The sequence below is a fragment of the Thamnophis sirtalis genome, unplaced genomic scaffold (genome assembly GCF_051295495.1).
Source record: "Thamnophis sirtalis isolate CommonGarterSnake01/CBP01778 unplaced genomic scaffold, rThaSir2_p1.2 scaffold_9, whole genome shotgun sequence".
Lineage (NCBI taxonomy): Eukaryota > Metazoa > Chordata > Lepidosauria > Squamata > Natricidae > Thamnophis > Thamnophis sirtalis.
In genome coordinates, this window is record NW_028261389.1 from 54,833,150 (window position 1) to 54,850,935 (window position 17,786).

General features: G+C 41.3%; 1 long non-coding RNA gene across 1 annotated transcript in view; it reads left to right on the plus strand.

The window, feature by feature from the left end:
* Positions 1-17,786, plus strand: part of LOC148044149 (uncharacterized) — a 219,774-nt gene that overhangs the window by 149,354 nt on the left and 52,634 nt on the right. The window lies entirely within an intron of this gene.

Here is a 17,786-nt window from a genome sequence, read left to right on the forward strand (position 1 = left end):
AACTCTAGCCGCAATCTTTGTCTTCTTCATCCTGGAAAGCAAATCATTAGTGATTAATATAAAATCAATCCTAGAAAAGGATTGATGCCTATCAGAAAAGAAGGTAAAATCATATTCTTCTGCATTTCTTTCTCGTCAGATGTCTTTCAGTTCAAAGTCATCCATCATATCAAAAAAGGATTTAGGTAACTTTGCTCGCATCTGAGTATTTGGGCGAGAAACTTTCTTATCTCTCTTAGTATCTATAACACCATTCCAGTCACCCAATAGTATGCAAGACCTATAGTCCCACTGTACTAATTTAGTATGAAGATTTCTATAGAATCCATCTTGTTGTTGATTAAGAGCATAAATTCCCAAAATCAATGTCTTTTTCCCTTCTAGGATCAAATCTAACACGATGTATCTTCCATAGGGGTCTGCTTCAATTAATTCAGCTTTCATATCTTTTCTTAAGTATATAAGTATACCATTTTTCTTTTCCATAGCAGAAGCTACAAAATGTTGACCAAATCTTGGGTTAATCAAATATTTTTGATCGGTTGATTTAATATGAGTTTCTTGCAAACAAATTATATCATTCGTGAACTGTTTAAGATAGTGAAATATTTTCTTTTTCTTCTGTGGAGAGTTCAATCCATTGACATTCCATGTTAGAATCTTAATTGTCATCTTTGGTTACCTGAAGCTTTTTTAGAGCCTCCTGCATAGCCTGTTTAACCTTTGGCCTGGCTCCTCCCACTGCTTCTGGACTGGTTGCTGTAGCTTCTTGACCGATGGCAGGTAATTGTTGGAGTTGTTGCGTTTTGGCTTGTTGCTCCATTCGTCTGGTAATCATACGGCTTGGTCTTTGTTCCATAACACCTTGCGCTTCTAGGAGAGAGAGATGATCCATCTTATCTGGTAATTGTGTGATTTGCTGTCTATCTTGTCCTTTTTGTGATCTTTCTCTGGGTCCAGATGGTGCAGGATGTGCAGCCTTCAAAATATTGTGGTAAAAATCTCGAGCTTTCCATACTGAGTTGAGACAGTATCTTTGCCTATCAAATGTAATTATAATGCCGAATGGTGCGTCCCATCTGTACTGTATCTGACGATTTCTAAGCTCTTCAACTAAGAAAGCATAATCTCTCCTGGCTCTTAACATTTGAGGTGGTATCTCTTTCAAAACAGTCAGGTCTTGCCCCCCCATTTGGAGCTTAGTTTTATAAGACTCTTGTAGTATTGTGTTTCTGAGCTCTCTTGTGGTCAAATATATAACGATGTCTCGAGGGAGCTGCTTCTGCTTTGCCACCCAAGAATTAACGCGATAAACTTTATGAATTTGCCAGTCAAACTTAGCCCCCAGTCTTCCCAACAGACTATCAAAGACTTCTGAAAAAATCTGTTTCAGGTTTTCCTGCTTATCTTCACGCAACCCCCTTACTCTTAATGCCAACTCCATTTGTCTGTACTGTATCATAATAATTTCTTTTTCAGCATTTTCAACTTTTTGTTGCATCACCTCTGTTTTCGATGTCAAATTAATATTGGCTTCATTAAGATCCTCTAGACTACCTTCAATTCCGGAAACATGTTCTGTCAGTACATTTACAAGCCCCAGCATATTATCTTTGATTTTAGCAACCCTGGTATACAACTCCTCTTTAAGTTCTTTTATCTCCTCTTTTATCTCCTCTTTAAAATCTTTAAGTTTCTCTTCCACCTTAATTGTCTGATTGTTAAAAGCCTCATTCAATTCCTTTAGGAAGAATTCTTTCGTTAGTAGATCGCCAGTAGAGGGCGTAGAGAGCGGAGGCTGCAGCTTTGTGCCAAGTGTTGGCGATGTGCCAGCCTTCTGGGGGCTGGGGGGGCATCTTCAAATTGAGATTTGGTTTTGAGGCCATTCCGAGTTTTATCTTCAAGCAATTAGTAAAACTCTACTGGCCAGCTATACAGTTGTGGAAAGAGGCAATAAATCACCCCTTTCTTTTGAAATATTTAAGGCTCCGTAGGGCTTTGCAAAAAGATAAAGATTGTAACGAGACAGTTCAGCGTGCTCATCGCCATTTTAAGTGTCTCTTTATTAGCTAGGTTAACAGAAGAAAGTCTTGTAAAAATGAAGCTAATTAGTAAAACTCTGCTGGCCGGCTGTGAGGTAAAGTAATAAATCACTCCCTTCCTTTGAAGTTTGAAACTCCGCAGAGCTTTACGAGGAGATTCAGAAAGTAAACATTGTTATGGAGCAATTCAGCAAGCTTGTCGCCATTTTAAATGCCTCTTTAAGTAGCTAGATTAACGGAACAAGATCTTGTAAAAATGAAGCTAAGATTTGAATAAGCAATTAAAGTTCTCACATACGAATCCTGCTCATGTTAAAATCAAATAAATCAAGCCTTGTTCTGAGTAGGAGACAGCTTACTTCATGCTACAAAAGCAACTGGAGATCCCCAGTGCGGAGACAGTTCCGCCCTTAGCTGGTCCCCCTCTCCTCGCAGACAGACAAGCTGCAAAGACAGAAGGCACTTGCTCAACAGGACCCCTCTCCTTCCCTTCTTTGCCCGAAGAGTAAGGTAAACAATCTGTCAAACATCTGATAGATGATCGTCTGACAGATAACGCGACCAGGAATTCGGGAGCAGCTATGTTAAGCTGCTACCATCAGTAAGCGCCTCCCAGGAAGTCCTGCCCCATTCTTTTGGAGTCTCAGTTTTCCTGCTTCAATGTTCAGGAAAAATAAATATTTTGCAAAGTCTTAGATGTAAAAATCCTCACCAGTACAGTTATGTTGCTTTTCCCTTCTATATTCAAGATTCCAGTGTGGCTGTCATGACTCCGAATCCGCCTTGTTGGCTGACTTCTCTCCCGCCATCATCAAGGGATTTTCTCTTTATCCTAATGGGAGATCGCCCTTCTCATCGTCTCCAGAGCTTCCCCTCTCTTGCCAAGTTTGGCACAAATTTAAGTTGCTGTGCAAGGTCCTGAGAGCAGTGAGCAGGCCATGAAGACGGCGAGAGCAGCGGCATCTGCTGCAGCCAGGCTGGGCCAATGCTGTCAACTTACAACTTGCTCTCCACCCCAAGACACTGACCTGGCCCAGCTGTGGCTGATGCCGCTGCTCTTGCCCCCTTCATGGCCATAGTACAGTTTCCTTCGTGCAAATTCTAGCTCATAGTGTGTAGAATTGCAATTTGAGTGAAAGTGAATTGTATGTAAACTATGCTTTCAAATTTCTTTCTGATTTAAGAAGTTAATTTTTTTAATATTATGACAGCTTTTTCACACAGACAGACAATTTTAGAATATTTGAAAGACTTTATTTTCAGAGAATAGAAATTAGAAGTATTTTAATTTTTAAAGTGATGTTGGTGTGGATTTGATCAAACAATCTTCAGAATATCTTACCTCTTAAACAACATTAAAACTGAGCAATCAAGATTTGCTTTTCTAATTTAGAGACTTGCACAGTGCTTTGTGGCAGCATTTGAAATGCAAATGAAAAAGGTAGAAATGGCAGACAGTACTTGCTCTCTTCCTTTCTGAAATGGTCCTGTCTTTTTTTAAATGCCCTCAAATGCACAGTGTGATTTTATGCAGGGGCACTGAGCATCTCCAAATGAAAGAAGACAATAAGAATAAAAGGACTGGAGCAATAGTGAGATGCCTATCCTTTAGAAGTGAGCATTAGTCATTGTCCAAGCAGCCCATTTGTTGTGCAGGCCTGACTAAACCAATCAAGCGAAGCTTTCCCTATGTACCATTGCATGCAATTTAATTATATAGTGTGTATGTTGCATTACAGAACAATGATTTAAGTTACAGAAACTTTGCTGTGGTAATTGACGTCTTCAGTTCTTTTGATCAATCATGTTCTGGCTTTTCTTTCAAGATTAATAATTATTTGAACAGGAAATGTTAGCCTTTACAAATGTTAAAAGGGCAGTTCTGCTGATCATTTTGATTTCTGTCATTTGAAAAAAGTAGTAAGGCAGGACTAAGAGGAAAAAATAGATTTTTTAATTGATTTTTCTAAAAATAAAAAGTTGAAGTAAATTTTAAACTTCTTTGCTATTTTTCTTGTGTTCATTTTTGTTTTATTTTTAATATACCATTGTTTGTAAACCTCAAGGGAAAAAGATGCAACACTTCTATAACATTAAATTTGAGAGATAATTACACTTGGCAGTTCCTATTTGCAGCAATGCATAAAATGCTGAAGGCCTTTGTACAGTTCAAAGAGCACATTCCACAGATCTAGCAGTTGTCAGTTGCCTGAAGGGATAATCTGAATTCTTAAGAAAAAAAGTGCAATGGATAACAGTTAATACATTCTCCAGTTGGCTCAGTGTTCAACTCTTCTTCCTACATACTCATTCACCTTTTAAAAGTTTTAATCAGGTGATGAAGGAATATATTTATCATTTTGCCATCACTACATAACCTTTATTATGTGGTTTATTATTTATTTAATTGGAAGTATATGTTTTGCCACTAAGTGATATTAAGCAAATATTAGAGACACTTATTGGTGAGTGAAAGATCAACATAACCTCTTACACTACTACTATCAAAAATATTGTTTTATTATTTCAGCCTTATGAGTGACTAAATTGAAGTTATATTTTATTGGATTATGCATATATTTTAGATTAGAATATCATACAAGAAGTTAAGTATACCAATTGCAGCAGGAAGTTTTTTGCCTGCTCTTCAAAACTGTGCTGTACAGTATCTGTTTATAAATTATGATGGTATTTTAAAGTACTAAAATACTGAAATAGAATAAATCTTTCTGCCTTCCTTCCTGTCAGTGACAGGAAATAAAAGTACAAAACAGTATTAAATGCAAAAGAAAATGTATATTTGTAAAAATTCTAACATGATGAGTATAAATTAAGAGCAACTAGTTTTTTTTAATGTTACAGTTTTTGTTACCAAAGTCTACAACAAACTTTCTAACTTTCTATCTTTCCTGCACTTTCTCGTAATAAAAGAATAACAATAGTATCACCTGAAATTTCAGTTATTTGGGGGAAATCCCTATTCTTCCAGTTTTTAGCCAATCTCAATATTTATGAAAAGGATGAATAAATCAATTGCTTCTGGTTGTATAGATATATGCTGGGTATATTTTCTTGTGGGTTAATGAACTCAATATTTCCCCTTCAGTTTGATATTAAGTATGACAATTTTATGTATTTCTCTAATACTGTTATTAGAGTATGATATTACAATCAAACCATTAGAAATAAAATACTTTTTACAGAATCCAAACGCTTTATGAATATTTTTAGATTTACTGTTAAATTGGTTTAATTTAAAAAAACCTGAATTATTTTTTTTAATTCAGAGTCTACAAAACCCATAACCTTCTCTTGTAATGGTCCACAGATTTAGAAAAATAATGTTAAACTTAATGCTCTTGGGAATGTAACTTATGGAAAGCAACCAAGTTTTGTTTTAAGTCAAACTATGATTGTCATATGATTCCCAATTTAAAAGCATAATGAATTTAAGAATTTTAATCTCTTTATGTGTGAGTTCAGTAATAATAATAAATGATCATGCAAGCACATAGTAATGCAGATGCCTATAATAATAGTGAGTTTCTCCCATCTCAAATGTGTGTGTGTATGTGTGTATTTATTTATTTGATATGACTTGATTTATATGGCCACTCTATTGTCAGACAATACTGGATGGTGACCAGCCAACTAAAAACTGCAAGAAAAGCGTGAACCAAACTCTAAAAATATTATGATAAAATTAACGGGGGATGTGGTGCTTCAAATTTAAAGACAAATATATACATACATACATGCATACATTTAAGATTAGGGGATGTGTTGTGACTCAGCAGAAGTCTTCTGTGAGTCTTTTCGGGATGCAAGATTGACAATGCAGCTGGGGCTCATTAGTGGGTCTGCCCTGGTTGCAGGAGTCAACGTTCCTGGTTCATTCAACATTCATTGATCATCGGTCGTGGTTTATTTGAAAGACACTTGGAGAAGTGATTGGCTTTCTGTAACTCTGATTCAAGGAGACACTTGGAGAAGTGCATTGCTTTGTAAGAGTTTTGTTTTGTATTCTGTTATCTGGTCAGAGACTTGATTTATGTTTATTTTTGTGCTCGCAGCCAGTCTGAGCCGAGAACTGATAAAGTTCTTTCCTTTTAAGTTTGTCTGCCTGACGTCTGTTAACGAGTGGAGAAGGGGGGACAGAACAGTTTGACTCCTGCCTGACAAGCCTACATTTCATTAATTATGGAATAATTAATGGCTGAAAATAGGCTAATGGCACAACAAATCGCGATCTTGTCGGACCAAATTACACAGCTGCAGAGAGCTGCAACCCCCCCCCCCCCCAGCCAAGGAGGAAGTGCCCAGTAGCCATGCCAGATAAATATGATGGGAGTCTGGCCATGTTTGCCGTGTTTCTGGGACAATGCCAGCTGTTCCTGAGTTTGAGAGCGGGGGACTTTCCCACTGACCGGACGAAGGTGGGATTCATTATCAGTTTGCTCTCAGGCACAGCTGCCCGTTGGGCTACCCCCTTGTTAACTCAGCTGAGCCCTTTGTTGGACGACTTACAGGGCTTTTGTCAGTACTTCAAACGGGGAAACATCAGCTAGAAGTCTGAAGTCACTGCAGCAGGGGAGTGGTTCATTGCAGGACTATGTTAGTGAATTCCGGCTGCGTAGCCAGGATTCCACGTGGAATGAACCAGCTCTAATGGCCACGTTCCAGGATGGATTTTCTGAGGCCTTGCAGGATGAACTGGCGAGGGTGGACAGGCCACCGACGTTCGACCCGTTGGTCCACCTGTGCCTCCGGATAGATGCCCGGCTGCAGAGGTGAAGGCCTCACCATGCATTCCAGGAGACCACCAGCATGCCGGTTTAGCAAGGGACTGCAGTGGACTGGGAGGAGCCCATGGAGTTGGGTGCTATCAGGCCTAGAGTGTCACGTACTGAGATGGACAGATGACGTGCTGAGGGATTGTGCTTCTACTGTGGGGATCTTGGACACCTGGCAGGGAGTTGCCACAAGAAGAACAGAAGGGTTGCACGGACTGAAGCCGTCCCTCAGCAACGCACTGTCATGTCGGACAACCAGCACGTTTGTGTGGCCGTGATACCCCGTTCACACAAGGTAGCGTGCATTCGGGGGGGGGGGGTGGAATCCCAGGGCGGATGCCCTGACGAGTAAAGTAGAGAACTCTGACCCTGCGAACTCGCTTCCACCTCGGACTGTTCTACCCATTGCATCCTGTGCTGCCATTTGTCATCCCGTGAGCAAGCAGTCCCTGATGCGGGATGTGCAGCAGGGTGACGACTGGGTGGAGCGATGAAAGGCGGAAGTGGGGCTGGCGTCCCCATGGACTTTGGAAGGGGATCTTTTGAAGTGTCGGGGCTGGCTCTATGTTCCCGCAGGGCACATCCGTCGACGGGTGCTCTCGCAGGTTCATTGCGCGTCTGCATCAAGACATTGGGGTTTTCTTCAGACGTTGCGCCTGGCCTTCCATCAATTTTGGTGGCCCCATCTGAAAAATGATGTGCGGAGGTGCATGGAGTCATGTGCCCAGTGCCAATGGGCCAGGTCTGCAAGGAGAACTCCGCCAAGATTCCAGCCTTTGTCGACTCTGGTCCCCGCAGCACTGGACTTTGTTTCTAGGTTACCGGCGGGGTACCAGTGTCTTGGACTGTGTTCCGTGGAGGCTGTCACCAACCCTTCTGGGCTGCACCCCGATCGTCGGAACCGGGGGAAGGGCTCTGCGGGAGGGGATTGTGTGGTGGCTCGATAGGAGTCGATGGAGCTGCCGCCGGACTCCGACGGCGAAGGGTCATGTGGGTTGGCCTTGGAGGAGGTGGAGGACCCTAGACAGGGTGTTAGGGCTTGGACGGAGCTGTTGGAGCGGCCACCAGTCTCTGACAGTACGGGGGCTGGTGGGTCGGCCTTGCAGAGGGTGGAGGACCCTGGACAGGGTGTTAAGGCTCGGCCGAATCTGGTAGAGTGGCCGTCAACCTCCGACGGTAGGGGGCTGGTGGGTCGGCATTGCAGAGGGTGAAGGACCCTGGACGGGGTGTCGATGCCGTGAAGGGCAGAAGGAAACATGGTGGCCACCGGATACCTAGGGAGTTCCGGCTCAAGGGGGCTATTCCTGCAGAGGTTTGGGACTCATGAAAAAGGCACCACAGGAAAGGGGTGTGGGCCATGTTGTGGACACGTCATTCCGACCGCATCCAGACCATCGGAACCCGGGGAAAGGGCCCTGCGGTGGGGGATAGTGTTGTGACTCAGCAGAAGTCTTCTGTGAGTCTTTTCGGGATGCAAGATTGACAATGCAGCTGGGGCTCGTTAGTGGGTCTTCGGGTGATAAAAGGACGGATGTTGCCATGCCCTGTTTGCAGGAGTCAACGTTCCTGGTTCGTTCAACATTCATTGATCATCGGTTGTGGTTTATTTGAAAGACACTTGGAGAAGTGCATTGCTTTGTAAGAGTTTTGTTTTGTATTCTGTTATCTGGTCAGAGACTTGATTTATGTTTATTTTTGGGCTCGCAGCCAGTCTGAGTCAAGAACTGATAAAGTTCTTTCCTTTTAAGTTTGTCTGCCTGTCGTCTTGTTAACGAGTGGAGAAGGGGGGACAGAACAGGGATGTACGTGCATGTACTGCAGTGGTGGGTTCCAGATCCTGTTCCAACCGGTATGGTTGCACTGGGCCCGGTGTCGCCCACATGGATGCACGCGACACGTGCATTTGTTGTAGCTGCCAGCGACGCTTTCGCAAGCCTCCGTGACATTCCAGCAGCTCGTTGGAGCATCATGCAGGCACTTTACAGGTCGTGTGTGCGCGGAAGCACCGAAGGCTTTAAAGGACAGGTAAGGAGCTCGGATGGGTGGGCGGGCCCTCTGGAGCACCATACCAAAACGGTACCCGGTGCTCCAGGTAGGCTCCGGTACTCCCGTCCAGGGGTGTACCACCTGCAACCCACTACTGATATACTGTCCATGAGTCTTTAAATTCTGGGGATTTTTCTTCCAATTGCAGTTGGGTAGGATAGCTGTGTAATTCTTTTCTTTTAAAGCTGCATGCTACAATTGTTGTATGTGAACTCCAATGTTGAAAAAACTTTTTACCTTCAAAACTTAAGCACTGAATAACCCTACAATGAAATAACATCACAATATCCTGTTGTTGCTGTCTATATTTTAAAATCAATATTTGAGGCAATTTTAATTGGTTACGGTAAAATTTACTATATTAATTGGTCTTTGTAAAGAGTCTTAATTAGTTACAGTAAAATTTACTATATTAATTGGTCCTTGTAAAGAGTCTTTCTCTTTTTGTTTTTTACACCATCCATTTCTTTAATCTCGCTGCCAGCTAACTTTCCTTACGTAATTCCTATTCTAATGCTACACTTAAAAATACGATACCCCAATATTATATATATATACGTATACGTATACGTATACGTATACGTATACATATACATATACATATACATATACATATACATATACATATACATATACATATACATATACATATACATATACATATACATATACATATACATATACATATACATGACATTTAGATGTTCTTTAAATATTAAGAAATTTTAAATAATATGCTTTATTTAAATATTGAGTTTAGAAATAATATAAAAAGTTTAATGACATTTCTCTGCCTATACAAATATTTTTATTATTTCGGACTAATCATAATAATATAGAAATTCTTGCTAAAAGAATGCTGGGAAACACTGCATTTTAAAGAACATTTGAGGGAGGGGTGCAGAATAGCCCTTCTCTGCCTGAAGCTGTAGAGACCTGACACCAATCAAAAGACTTTTTGTAAAGCAACTGATCAACACTGACAAGGTAAGCCACTAGTATATGAAAATAAGAGCAAACTCCACTCCCTTCTAGTACTGACAATATTACCTAGTTTGGTAATGAAACATCTGCAAGAAAACCATCAAGCTCAAAGAGCACCAAGGACCCCACAGTTCAACCCTGAGCTACAAATATTATCTTCTATCGATAAACACTTTTTGGTTAGAGGGACTCAGAGCCTTCATTATATGAGATGACGTCCAGTGAATTTCATTCTCAATTTTGATACGATTTCCGTAAACAAGGAATGTAGAATTATATTGGCTGAGTATTTGTTCCTTTATACATCAAAAAATACAAAGCTAAGGGATAAACAAGTAAAAAACATTTGAAAAAAGAAAAGGCTCAGGAAAGAAAAAGAGTAAAGTGTAAGAAAGGAAGAGGACAAGAAGGAAAACTGAAAAAGAATGACTTCCAACTTTCTTAGGTACAGATATAAGAAAAAAAAATCAAACTCTTACTCTATGATTAACATTTGTCTACACTATTTCCATAATATCTTATTTAATCATCAAAGCCCAGATCAACTTTTAATTTCAGTTTCTCACAAAAAGTTCAGTAATGGTTCATATGTCAGGCCTGCAGCCGGTTCCTTTTGGGATCTTTGGCCTGCCACATTTCTATTCTACTATGCTGTTTATTAGTGGGGAATTGGGGGAGGGAATAGTAAGGAGTAGAATGTGAGGTTGCCAAAATAAAATTCCTTTCTATAATCCAAGGACATCCTTTGTCTCTGCACCTCTGCACCTGAATGGGTGGAACTGCCAGGATGGCAGTGGAAGATTGGACCATGTGATGGACTTGTGGAATAAATTGGAACTTTGTCATCAGATACCAGGCTCATATTATCATATGTGGTGGACTTGTATAGAAGCTAAAAGATACTGGACTAAAATCCACACTTGGTTAGAGAAAATGATACATAAACATATAGACTTTAAACCAGAGATTTTTTAATTGAGAATTTTACAGGAAACATACAATAGAGAATTGAAATATTTGATTGTAAATGTATTAACAGCAGTTAGAATTGTATTTGCTAAAAATTGGAAAAATGAGAAAATACCAACACAGGATGAAGTTATTCATAAAATAATGGAATGTGCTGAAATGAGTAAATTGACATTTGAAGTTAGAGAACAAGAAGATAAACAATTTTATAGGATTTGGGATTCATTTTATTCATGGTTAGACGAAAAAATATGATAATGAAAATTATTAGAGAATGTGGTAAAATGTAAGAACTATTGCACGATATAAAATATAACATAAAAATATTTTACTACTGGAAATAACTGAGATGGTGATACTGAATTGCTATGGTATAAATAATCCCAATACTGGATATATTTAGTTGAAAATGAAGAATAAGGTTGACAGTCAAATAAATGAGGTGTAATAATAATATATATAAATGTTTTTGATTGGATAATTGGTGACTATTCATGAATTGTTAGTGATGACTATGGAAGTGATGCACAGAAACCTTGTAACCAACCGACACACTGTTTGTAATTGACGATGGCTTTATGTTGTTTGTTTTGTTTGTTTGTTTGTTTAAAAATTTAAAAAAATTAAAAAATAATAATAAATTGGAACTTTGGAGCAGTACTTTGCCTTGGACTCTGATTTAATTTTGGATGTTATTTGGAACCCTGACATTAACCCGAATCTCCCTTAAAATGCTTCACCAGCTACCCCTGCAGTGGGTGCTGGGAGGGGTGCTGACCCAACACTGACCCGATCTGGGACAGCATAAAATATCAGCAAAGATAGAGATAGAACCCTGACATTAACCCGAATCTCCCTTAAAATGCTTCACCAGCTACCCCTGCAGTGGGTGCTGGGAGGGGTGCTGACCCAACACTGACCCGATCTGGGACAGCATAAAATATCAGCAAAGATGTAGATAGAACCCATGGGAATGGTAGCAGATAAAGGATCGCTTCTCTGTGCGGAGACAATCTGCAAACATTCCAAAGCTGGAAGGGGGGCTGCACAGGAGGATGCCTGGAGATTTATGGCATCTGGGGAAATGCTGTTGGAGCCAAAGGGGGTTGAAAGGGTTGTTTCAACACACAACTGGAGAAGACCAAAGCAACCACCCCTGTGCTGACCAGATAATTTGGGCCCTCCCAGACCAACTTACAGTCGAATATGAGTGAAATCAACCCTTGCTTTAGTTCAGGACCACCTAATTGGGCCCTGGCTCAGCCCATATTCTCCTTCCCTAGCAAAGGTTCTGCAATGCACTGGAGTGGAGATTTTTACTCCTTCCACACAGCGACAAGTGAAATAACCCATTACCCTGCAGCTGAGCCGCAGACAGATTCCCCATCAACATGGGGAAATCAATCCAGCCAGCAGAAAGAGGCTTGGGCCACATCCCCCCCCCAGCCAGCCACCAATGTTTGGGCTGCAGCCTGTGAATTAAGCATCACCAGTGTGGGCATTCCTCCCAGGTCATGGATGAGAGAGATGCCAGTGGGCGTCTGCCTTCTCTCAGCAGATGGCACCATGTCAGATAACTTGACAGGGGCCAACCAAGGGATTTAGCCCCCCACCGATTCCAGTCCCACCTGCAATGCCACAACAGACTCTTACCCCACCTTCTGACAGAAATAATCTTGACAATGGCAGAAGGGATGAATGAAGGGGAAGATGGAAGATGGATAACAGAGCATTGTAACGAGGCAGCTCCTAAAATAGAGATGCAACTGGCTTCTTTCCTGGGGGGGGGGAAGGCAATAAAAGGCAACCGTTGCTGTCAACCTAGCCACAGAGCATCAGAGTGCCTGGCTCCAGCCCCAATCTCATGAACGCACGCATCAACCACCAGCGCTGTGAAGAGAAGGCCCCAGAAGCCACTGGAAAAGAGTCATCTGGGTCAACAACCTCAGAAAGCTGATCCCCAACCTAAGGTCATGAAAAGGCCAACCAAGGGGGAAACCCAATGGTGAGTGCATCTGTCCGTCCCTTCACCATCCAAGCCAAGCTCCAAGTATCCAAAATGGGGGGTGGAAGGGGAACTTGAAGCAATCATGGATACCAGCTGCACCCGATGCTTAATCAGTATGTCAATTTTAAAGCAACTTGGCATACGCACAAGACTTCTAGCCTGTCCCATTCGGTTTGAGCGGGTAGATGGAATGCTAATTGGGGGGATCCCAGCCATGTTAATGACTGAACTGGTAAAGTTACAAATAGGCCGCCTGTCAGAGTTCCAAATAACATCCAAAATTAAATCAGAGTCCAAAGCAAAGTATTCCTCAAAGTTCCAATTTATTAAGGGAGTCATGTTGGCACATTTGTGAAAACCCAAATCTGAGCTTCCTGGTTTTCCCCACCCAGTTGAGAGTTAATGATCTTACCCCCACACCCACAGGTCCATCACATGGCCCAATATTCCACTGCCATGCTGGCAGTTACACCCATCCAGTTCCGGTCAGGTCCAGAGGTACAGAGACAAAGGATGATCTTGGATTCTAGAAAGGAATTTTATTTTGATAAAATCACATTCTACTCCTTACTATTCCCCCTCCCAATTCCCCACTAATGAAACAGCATAGTAGAATAGAATATTAGTATGGCAGGCCAAAGATTGCAAAAGAAACCGGCTGCAGGCCTGACAGCCACAACTATGAGCTCCTCAGATTCATTTTGACTACAAAGATGCTAAAATTAATTATCTTGGGGCTTGTATGGCTGGCAAGTGGACACCTACAATAAAATAGGAAGACAGCGTTAGGAAATTGATTATCAGATTTGGGCCGCTACCACCGGTGGAGCCAAAGGGCCACCCAGTGACGATTGAACCCAATAGTCCAGAACCTGCAGCACCTGCAGCAGACACAAACCCCCCACGAATCCAACAAGTACCAAAAGACTACTGGGACTGGCGGAGGTGTTTAGTGAGGAAGATTGCAACTATCTTCCCCCTCACAGGCCCACAGATTGCGCAATAGACTTCAAACTTGGGACTACCCTACCAAAGCCGAAAATGTACTCCATGACTCCCAAGGAGATGGTTGAATTGAGGAAGTACATCGACACCAATTTGAAGCAGGGCTTTATTGAACCAGCGAAGTCAAAATTAGCAGCCCCAGAACTCTTCAGATAAAAGAAAGATGGCGGTGTTCGTCTCTCTATTGATCTGCGAGCCTTGAATGTGGTATGCATGAAGAACACCAATCCTCTCCCCCTCATGAAAGATATGTTGAAGCATTTGGCTAAAGGCAAGGTGTTCACCAAGCTGGACTTGAGGGAGGCATATTACCGCATACGAATCAGAGAGGGAGATGAGTGGAAGACTGCTTTTAACTGCACCCTTGACAGTTTTCAATTCAAAGTCATGCCACCCACAGTGTTCATGCAGTGCATAAATGAGGTGCTACATGAGCACCTGTACCACAGAGTGTTCGTTTATCTCAATGACATCTTGATCTTCTCTGAAACCCTGGAAGAACACGTGAAGCTGGTACGGTAAGTTCTGGAAAAACTTCTAGCCGCTAAGCTATGCGCAAAGTTATCAAAAGTGTGAGTTCCACAAAACCTCACTAGGTTACCTGGGTTATCACATCTCCAACGAGGGGATAGAAATGGATCCAGGAAAAGTGAAAGCTGTGTTGGACTGGAAACCTCCAACTACTCGCAGACAACTACAGAGTTTTCTTAGATTTGCAAATTTCTACAGGCAGTTCATTCTGGCTTTCGCAGAGATTGCCCTCCCATTGACTGAACTATTAAAAATAGGTCCTTCCCTGACAAAGCCAAAAGCAAACCATCCCCTAAAGTGCACAATGGATTGTCAAAACCCTTTGAGAAATTAAAATGGCTCTTTGTCCAAGAGCCCATACCAGAGTGACAATTCATAATCCAGACAGATGCCATTGATGTAGCAGTAGCAGCAGTGCTACTGCAAAAGAATAAAGAAGACCACCTCTTGCCATGCGCTTACGTCTCCCAAAAACTCACCACTACTGAAAGGTGGGCCATTTGGGAGAAAGAGGCGTATGCGATCAGGTGGTCCCTACTCACTTGGAGACATTTCCTGGAAGGGAGTATGTGCCATTCGAGGTCTGGACTTACCATAAAAACTCAAAGCTCTCAAAGCCCATCGAAAACTATCACCAAAACAATTTCACTGGGCACAATACTTCCAAAGGTTCCAATTTGAACTGAAACACATCCCTGCAGGGAGGAACTTGTTGGCGGATGCCTTGTCAAGAAAACCACAGTATGACTGTAAGAAGGAAGAAGTTGTTCACCCCATCCTTTCTTCCTTCCACCAAATGGCAGCCCAAGTCACCATCCAAAGTCAGGATAAGCTGACGACAGCAATTAAATCAGCACTCTCGGCAGACCCGTGGCTGTACAATAACATCCTAACGATGAAAGATCGCTTAGCCTGGAAGGGGTCCAAACTTTACGTCCTCACGGGGTTGAGGCTGGAAGTTCTACAGCGAAGCCATGATGTGAAACCAGGAGGCAACTTTGGATTCCTAAAAATGCTCCACCTCGCCAGTGCTAATTTTGGTGGCCAAAGATGAAATCAGAAGTGGAAGATTACGTAAAAAGCTGTGCTAGCAAGCAAACAAGATAGAGGCTGACACAAGGAGTTCTGAATAAAATGTTAGAATTGTTAATGAAACAAATATTTTTATTTAAATTTCATCAGAGTTTAAGAGAGCTGATTTCAATAAAGTTAGAGCTTGTGAAAGATTCCATGCATGAGAATCTTCAAGGGGAAAACAACCCAAGAAACTTGGAAAATTTTGAAAAGTGACATTATAAAAACCCACACTAGCACAATTCCAATAAAAAAGAAAAATAAGAAATCTCAAAAGAAATCAGCATGATTGCAAAGATATCTCTGATAAACTGAAGACAAAAAGGACAATATAAAAAGTGGAAAGAAGACACAGACCAACAAATAGCCTAAACCTGAAAAGATGAAGTCAGGAAAGCTAAGGCTCAAAATGAACTAAGGATTGCGACAAAAGTCAAAAATAACAAACAAAAAAAGATCTTTCTACATGTAAAATATAAGAAAAAAGTCAAGGAAACAATTGGTCCATTAATGTGAGAAGAAGATTAGCAGCATATTTTTCAAAGATCCTGGAGCACCAGGGAACTACCAAAAGACTGGAAAAGGTCTAATGTAGTTCCCATCTTCCAAAAAGAAAAAAAAATGGATCCAGGAAACTACAGACTTAACAGTCTGATATCAATCCCTGGAAAAAATAAGCAACAATTATGTGAACAGAAGCCAATATGAGTTTGTCAAAAATAGATAATTTTTGCATTTTATTGCATTCTTTGACAATGTGGCTAAATTAATAGACTAGAGAAATTCTGTGGATATAATTTACTTGGACTTTGGTAAGGCATTTGATAAAGTAGATTACAACCTACTACTTGATAAGATGTGGGTTAGACAGCATTCATCACAGATGGATTTGTAACTGTCTGCTGTGTACTCCTTAATGGAACTGCATCTACATGGAGGGAAATATGCAATGAGGTAGGGCTAGTTCTCTTCAATTTTTTTGAAGAGTACTTTCAAGCTCGCAAAAAGATACAGAAGGAACTTGAACACTGGCCCTAACTAAGAAAATGAAAGGTAAAGTTCTACATTTAGGCGAGAAAAAACAAATGCATAGGTATAGACCTGGTTCAATAGTAGTAGCTGTGAGAGGAATCTTGGAGTCCTAGTGGATAATCACTTAAATATGAGCCAGCAATGTGCTGCAGCTACCAAAAAAGGTGATACAATTGAGAGTGCATTTAGTGATAGAATCAAGATGATAGAAGTATTAGTACCACTTTATAACGCTCTGATAAGACCACACAGAATACTGCATCCAATTTTGATTGCCATGGTATAAAAAAGAGTTTCAGACTTTGGAAAAAGTGCAGAGGAAAGCAATAAAGATTATTGGAGTACTGGAAGTCAAAACAACTAATCAAGGAGAGAAGCAACCTACAACTAAAGAAACATTTTCTGACAAGTACAGCAATCAGTGGATTGACTTGCCTCCAGAAATTGTAAGTGATCCAATACTAAAGGTTTTTAAAAGGGATTGAGTAGGCAGTTGGACTAGAACAGTGATGGCAAACCTTTTGGAGACCTAGTGCACAAACTGCAACCCAAAACCCACTTATTTATCTCGGAGTGTCAACACAGCAATTTAACCTGAGTAATGAGGTTTTCATTTAGAAAAAAACAGCTCATACATGATTAACGTCTTTTCTCCTAGGGGGAAAAAAACCCACCACTTTCAATGATACAAACAGCTTTTTATTGAAAGGTAAACGTTTGCATTTGGCATGCTTTTGAATAATGTGACTTTTGCTGTGGTATGCATGCTGATAATATTTCTAACCTTAGCTCATACTTTGTAAGTTTCATCTTTATCCAGGGGTGTCAAACTCAATTTCAATGAGGGCCCCATTGTGGTTGATTTGGGGAGACCAGGATCGGTGTGGTTGTGGTGGGCATGGCCAGCTCCCATTGCTGCTGTGCTCGCTGTCCTTGATTGCCCATCATGTGTGCAGGACGGCAAAGTATGTGGAGCAGAGGGAGACCCACTCCCTCTCCTTATGAGACCTGGCTTCGTAACCAAAGCATCCTCAGTGATAGGATAGGAGACCAAAGAGAGGTCAGAAGGAGGGGACAAGGGGATGGTAAAAGGCAGCAGGGCTGCTGTTGATCAAGTGCTAAGGCAGGATTTACCTCACACCCTCATTCTCTCTCATTATAATCTCCTTCCTTCCCTTCTTTTTCCTTCCCTCTTCATTCTTTCCTCTTCCTTCCCCTTTCCTTCCTTTTCTTTGTCTTTCCTGTCCCTTCTTGGGTGCTCAAATGCAAAAGGGGAAAAAATCCTTGCCTTGTGATCAAATG